Genomic DNA, 7,023 nt, shown 5'->3' on the forward strand with positions numbered 1-7,023 from the left:
ACCACCACCACCACCACGACCATGCCACCACCACCACCAACCACGCCGCCACCACCACCCACCACCATCACCACTAGCACTAGGTTTCACTAGGTTTTACTAGGTTTCACTAGGTTTGACATTTAGAGAAACTAAAACATTTGTCATACTCACCGGAGTAGAATCAAGCTGAGGTGGAGGTGTAGCCTGCAGCTGACTAAGCAGGAACTGTGGGACCATTCCACCTTGGGTCATCGCACCCCTTATCTTCGTCCCAGACGGAGATGCGTACCTTAGTCTTCCAATAGGTGTTCTCTAGAGGGTGCTTGTTCTCCACACAGAAGTACTCCACAACGGTCTTCATATCGGAGTAGTAGGCCTGAAGCAACCCCATTAATCGGGTGTGGGATATGGACAAGTTGCTTCCCAGCTTAGTGTATTCTTCCTCGGTCGATCCAATAGTAGGGGGCGGCACAACTAGTGGTGGAGCATGGGATGCTTGCTCAGACTGACAAGGGGCAATTCTCCTGCTCCTATGGAACCTCCTCAACTCGCACCTTCTTGCAAGGGGCAATTCCTTCGGTGCTCTTGCAGGCAGTGTTCTTGGCACGAGGCATCTACAAAGTTAGAATAGAACAATAATTTAGAATAGAGTAAAGCGAAAGAAGCATAAAATTTTAGCAAATAACAAGACTGAGGTAGAAGCATGAAACAAGTGAAGCAAAAGATGCTAAAATGACCATTACTAATTAGGCTTGCGTTCTACAGTCAACACAGGCTTTGATACCAATTCGTCACACCCAAATTTAAAGACAAATCTGGATATAATCCATATGTGTGCCCAGGAGTCAATTACACACATACAGAGACAAATTAAAGGAGAATACCAAGCACTGCTTTATTACATCACGAATATTTAATCCATTACATAAATATATCAAAGTCTAGCAAGCAGAAATAAATAAAAATAACTCCATGGCGCCTCCATAGCCACAGGGACGGTCGACTGGTTGATCGCAAGACTAATAATCCTCAGGAAAGTCCTCATAACCATTGCCATTGGTTACCTATCCGGGATTTTTATGCAAATAATGAAAAATAGACAAGCATAAGTACATCTCGTACTTAACAAAAATAACATGAGGTTATGAAGCTCAAAAGGATGACACTGGTTGTACTACGGTTAGCATTTTTATTAAGTCACAAATTTTAACCCTAGATTAGCATATAGTTGTGCTTAAGCCCCAATTATACCACATGATCATATAAACAACATTTTATCTCATAATTAATCAGCAAAGCAACAATAATAGTCCTCTATTCTGTGAGTTTTCCGAGCCGCTCGTGTCCGTGAGCACGGCTGTTATAACAGTTTTTAATACTCTACAAAGTTTGTACATCCGTGATTTACTCTTTCGCTCGAGGTAGCTAATCTCTAAACCCCCTTCCTAGGGAGGTCGGCAGGGTTTACTATGAATCTTTTCAAAGGTTTCCCTAACAAGTTAGTAGACGCTAGGATTCCTCGGCAAGCAGATGTAGGAACCTCCCTTTCGAATGACACAATTCCTTTGCGGCTATACACATAGGAACAGAGGTGTCCTACACCCAAAGTGGCAAGCCCCTTGTAACACCCTAAAATTTGCATGATTTTAAAATAGGAGAAAATAAATTAATTATGTATTTTTGTGAGCATTTAAATTTAGAAAAATAATAATTTTGTTAAAAATAAAATTGAATATAGGTTTACCTACATGTTTATGCATTCATGCTCCTACATATTATTTTTGTATTGTGTGGTTTGAAATTGGTTTAGAAAAGGAAAAGGATTATTCTCACCCTCCTTTGACTTTGGCCCGCCACAGCCCAGCTCGGCCAACTCCTGCGCGCCCCATTTCTTCCGTCGGCCCGCTCTTCCTCTTCGCGCTGCCGCGGTTCTCTCTCGCTCTTGGGCCGCTCGCTTCCCTTGTTTTCCCACAGCTGGCCCAGCTTCGCCCACGGCCCAGCAAACCACGCCGCTCGGGCGTCTCCTTCTCTCTCGGTCGCTGCCGTGCTGGGCCCACATGACAGCACCGTCTTCCTCCCATGTCCGCACTAGAGTCTTCACTGCTGTCATCGCCGATTCGACTCCGCCTCTGCTACGCCATGCCTGGCGTGACCCGCAAGCCAGCTCCATCCATAAATAGTAGCCCAAGCTCGCGCCGCCTCCCTATCCCGCCCTAGAGCAAGCCTTCGCCCTCGCCTAGAGCTTGCAGCCATCGCAACCCTAAGTTCCACAGCCATCGTCGGGTTTCGAGCAGCCGCCGCGAGCCATCGTCGATTCCCCACTCTTGTTTTTGGTCTCGGTGAGTTCACCTTGATTTCCTGTCTCCCCGTGCTCTTGTTTCTCTCAGTCGTGGACCATAGGCCATGAATCGCTAGCGTCGCCCGCTCTGACCATGGCGCCACCGCAGTCCAGCTCGCCTCCGGCCACTTCCCCCTCCCGAATCAATCCTGGCCGCTCGAGTCTAATCCAACGGCCGGTATCACCCGATACCCCTTCGCCGGTCATTTTTGCAAAAAGGTGCTTATAACTATTTAGATCTCAACCCGCCGTCCCTGCAATTTTGTTAAAGAGCCCCTATGTTTCTTTGTTTTCATGCCCGCGGTCTCTAGTTCGGTTTAAAATCTAATTTTAATTATTTTAAATTCGAAAATCAAGTTCAATCTATTTACAAGATTGCCACTACCTTCTGTAGGCCATAAAATCTCTGTTTTAACTCCGATTTGGTCCGTTCAACGTTCGTAATTCCATAATCTACATGTTCATACTACTATTAAGTATGTTTCAACTTTTAAAATTCAAGATTAGATTTAATCTATTATTTTACTAAAAGAAATCTTGTTTAATTCATAACTTCTTCGTTTTAGCTCTGATTTTTGTGATCTTTGTGTCTATATGTTCGTAGTGAGACATAGATTCATTTTATAAACTTTTTATCTTGATTTTATACTGATTAGTGTACTGTTCTAACTTATAGCTTTTGTTTGCTATGCATGATTGCTTCTGGATGCTTGTATGTTGCTGTGGTTATCAAGTAAGACGGTGAGCAATTCGTGGGTGAACAAGAGTACTACTTTGACGAGTAGGATCAGCAGGAGCACTTTGTTCAAGGCAAGTATAGCATGGGATTATCCTTGTTTTCTATTCACCTTAATACATTTAATTCATGTTGCATGTGTCACCTTGATAGGGATTTCTTAGAATTGAACTTATACCCTATCTCCTATGGGATATGCATTGGGTAGCTTTGCTAGTGCTCAATTAAACCATGATCGTGTAATTTGACTAATGGTATATGCAATAAACATTAAAATGTAACTTTTAGCAACATGGAACAAGGGGGCTAGAGCATTGGACTATTTTATGGTACTCTAGATTCCTCTCCCTAAGGACTTATCTATAAGTGATCATCCGGTACTTACAGTACAGCTGTGACGGCTACATGGCTCTGGCTTTAGCTCAGTATGAGGACCTTTTTTAGCTTATTAGTGGTTACCTTTATTGGTGTAAGAATGGCTTGCCGAATCAGATATAGTGCGGCATCTGTCCCCATGAGTATAGGCTACGCATCAATGTGCCATCGGGAAGGGGGCTATACATCTGTTTGCCGAGTGAATCTAATGGCCCTAACTTGTTAGACGAACCTTTGAAAGGCTTCATAGTGAACCCTATCGACCTTCCATGGTAGTGGGTTAAGAGGCTCGTGACCTCGGGCGAAAGGGTAAATCACGACTCACAGTGAAAGTGTACAACCTCTGTAGAGTGTAAACCTGGTATATCAGCCGCGCTCACGGTCACGAGTGGCCTTGGAACATTTATGGAATAGATGATCATTAAGTATTATCTGTTTATGCTATTCATTATTCATGTTTACATTGATCATGTGTTTTACTTTAGGATTGAAACAACTTGTTGCTACTCTTATGCTAAAATTGTGACAATTAAAAGCTGAATGCTGTTAAACCTATGTCAAGCCTTTTGAGCCTCATGAACCCCATGTTACAATTGTTGAGTACGACATGTACTTACGCTTGTTTATTTTCAATATTTGGATAAAAATCTCGGATGGGTAACAGATGGCTATGGTAATAACGACTTCCCAGAGGAATACTAGACTTGTGGTCAACCGGTTGACGTCCCTGTAATATGGAGCTTCCGCGAGAGATTTATCTTTATACTTCCGCTATATTTATGTGAAGACTCTATCTTATATTTCGTGATGTAATAAACATTTGTGATGATACTATTTATAATTTGTCGGCTTATGTATGTGACTGATCTATGAGCGCACATAAGATTTTGCATCCCATTTTATCCTTAAAATCGGGTGTGACACTCCTTTTGCGCCCTTTCAGGTAACCACTAACAAGCTAAAAAAGGTCCTGCTACTGGCTAAAGCCAGAGCCATGTGGCACTCCCGGTTGTACTGTAAATCCTAGCTTTTGCCGACAGATAAGTCCTTAGGGAGGGCCAAGAGCATCATGATAAAACAAGAGCTCACTCGCCCTATGTCCAAGTTGCTAAAAAGCAAGTTTTAACATTTGTTGCTTATAACCATTAGTCACTGTTTAGATCAGGTATAATTATGATGAGCCCTAGCAACTACCCATATGCAAGTATAACCCATCGGTAACTAGGTACAAGATAACAAAAACTAGGATGTCCTTACGGTATCAAATTGACACATGTATATGACTAATTAGTTAAATGGTGAATAGGACAACAAGGAAATCCCATGCTATACTTGCTTTGATCAACGAACTCCTGCTGGTCCTACTGGTCATCGAAGTATTGGCCTTGATCACCGTCGTAATGCTCAATGTCTATACTCGATCAACAATTAAGCAACACACATACATCCACACAATCATGCACAAGCAAACAAGAGATATGATTAGAACAGTACACCAACAGAGGAAAACATGTTTAAAAAGCATATAAAATTATTCTACACGTCTCTATGAAAACATAGACGTAAAAATCACCGAAATCGGATCTAAATGGTAAAGATATGATGAAAATGGGCTCTAGATGGCAAACCCGTAAATAACGCGAACTAATTTACGAATTAAATAAATCAAATTCGGCATTTTGAATCTGCTGAGGACTGCAGGCGTAAATATGAAGAAACTGAGGGTCTCTTAACAAATTTGCCGGCGAAGGGGTATAGATGAATCTGGGCCTTCGGATTAGATTTGGATGGCTCAGATTAAAAGAGGGAGAGAAGGGAGCAGCCGGCCAGAACAGTGCCTCCGGCGCGGCTGTTGGCCATGGCCGGCGGCCAAACCTCGCCGGAGTTCATGATACGACGCCCTACGCGCCACGGAGACGCGAAACGAGGGCATGAGAAGAGAGCAGGGATGAGGCGTACTCATCTAGGGTTTCAACAAGGCCTGAGAAGAAGGCCAGCGGGGCACAGCCATGGCCGGCGGCGAGATACCTCGCCAGCGCACACGAACCGGCCCTAGAGGCCATGAATGAATTCGGGAATCGCACGGTAAGAAAGAGGGGGAAATGGGGATTCTCACCGCAGACTAAAACTGAGGCAAAGCCGGACCGGAGATGACGAACGGCTAGGAATGGCGAACGACGAGCTCCTGCAAACGTCGGCGGCGTGACATGAGCGACCGAAAGTGAAAAACGGAAAACGAAATGCATTCTCGGCTTTGTCACCACGTCGCAGACCTCGTCAATGAGTCGCAGGCGACGGAGAGGCGGCGGAACGGCGGGGCGAAGTCGGCGGCTGCGAGCTAGGGCTCCACGTCGGCGCTGCGTGCTCGGTGGAGGCACTGGTGGCGTGTAGATGGGAAAATGGAGTGAGAAGGGGGTGCGGCGGCTCTTATAGAGCATCTTGGCGTGGATTTGGTTCGGCAGCTGCGACTCGAGCGCAGGGGAAGGAGGGAGGTAGGGGGTGGCATTGTAGCGACGGGCCCCGTGCGTCAGTGAAACAGAGAGAGGGAGAGTGGGAGGGCGCCTATGCGCGGCTTGGCTGCGGCTGCTCAGCTAGGCCGGCCCAAGAAGGCAGCGCGCGGGCCTGCGGGAAAGGTGAACGGAAGCAGGCCAGCCGGGCCAAAACCGACAGAGGGAGGAAGGAAAAGAATTTTCCTTTTCATTTTATTTTCAGAGTTTTACAAATCCAGTTTCCAAAGCATTTGAAATCCTTTTTCTGATTTGGTCAAAACCAGTCGTCACATAAATAAAAATGCAGCAGCATAAATGCATCAACATGTATCTATCCTTATAGTGGATTTTAATTTCATAAAATTATTATTTCCCTAAATTCAATGCTCACATAAATGCATAATTAAATTAATTTCACCTATTTTGAAATGATGCAAATTTTAGGGTATTACATAGTGTTAGGCAACGTTCCTATTGACAGTGAGGCGTCTGTGGTGACTTCGTCAATCTCGAGGATTCGCCAATCCAGTCTTCGAAGATGTTCATAGGGGTAGGGTTTACGTATGTGCGTTCATAGACGTGAGTGTACGTGCGTTGTGATTGTCTACGTTATATTGTGTAATTTACAAAAAAAAAAGGAAATCAAAGCTCGTGACTTATTCAACATCCATAGGTGCCGATACAATTGTTGGAATTATTTGATGTATACTTGGAGGCTAATTAAGGGATTAGATTAGATGCCCTTTTGCCAAATGAAAGATGGTCTTTCAATTAGCGAATAGAACAAATAGAGAATATAATGGACACGAATTTGTATAGCATGCTACTTGGAACCCCACAGGTTCTAATGGTGTTGGTTTCCAACCTACCGAGTGATACATGGTCACACTGAAATGCTTTAAGCAGCACCAATGAATTCTACAGAATAATAAGTTACAGATAGGCTAAGAAAAAATTTATATACTGCCCGTTGCATGAATGTGCATGTTTGAAGTTTCCTGCTAAGGTTAACAGGCGAAAGGTGGCCTATCTTTGCCCAAAGCACTTGTCTTGAGTTTGTAAAAAGTTGGCAGCACTTTGGAAAGGTATGGAAAAGGCAAAGT

The 7,023-nt window shown here is 44.1% G+C and overlaps 1 long non-coding RNA gene across 1 annotated transcript; it reads right to left on the bottom strand.

Annotated features, from left to right (window-relative positions):
* Positions 1 to 895: 895 nt before the first annotated feature.
* LOC136483189 (uncharacterized) lies at positions 896 to 5,884 on the bottom strand. Its single transcript, XR_010765341.1, has 3 exons — positions 5,705 to 5,884; positions 5,548 to 5,616; positions 896 to 1,046 (listed from the first exon to the last, which is right to left on the bottom strand). It is a non-coding gene; the product is annotated as an uncharacterized lncRNA (long non-coding RNA).
* Between the last annotated feature and the right edge of the window lie 1,139 nt (positions 5,885 to 7,023).

This window comes from Miscanthus floridulus, chromosome 9 (genome assembly GCF_019320115.1).
Source record: "Miscanthus floridulus cultivar M001 chromosome 9, ASM1932011v1, whole genome shotgun sequence".
Taxonomy (NCBI): domain Eukaryota; kingdom Viridiplantae; phylum Streptophyta; class Magnoliopsida; order Poales; family Poaceae; genus Miscanthus; species Miscanthus floridulus.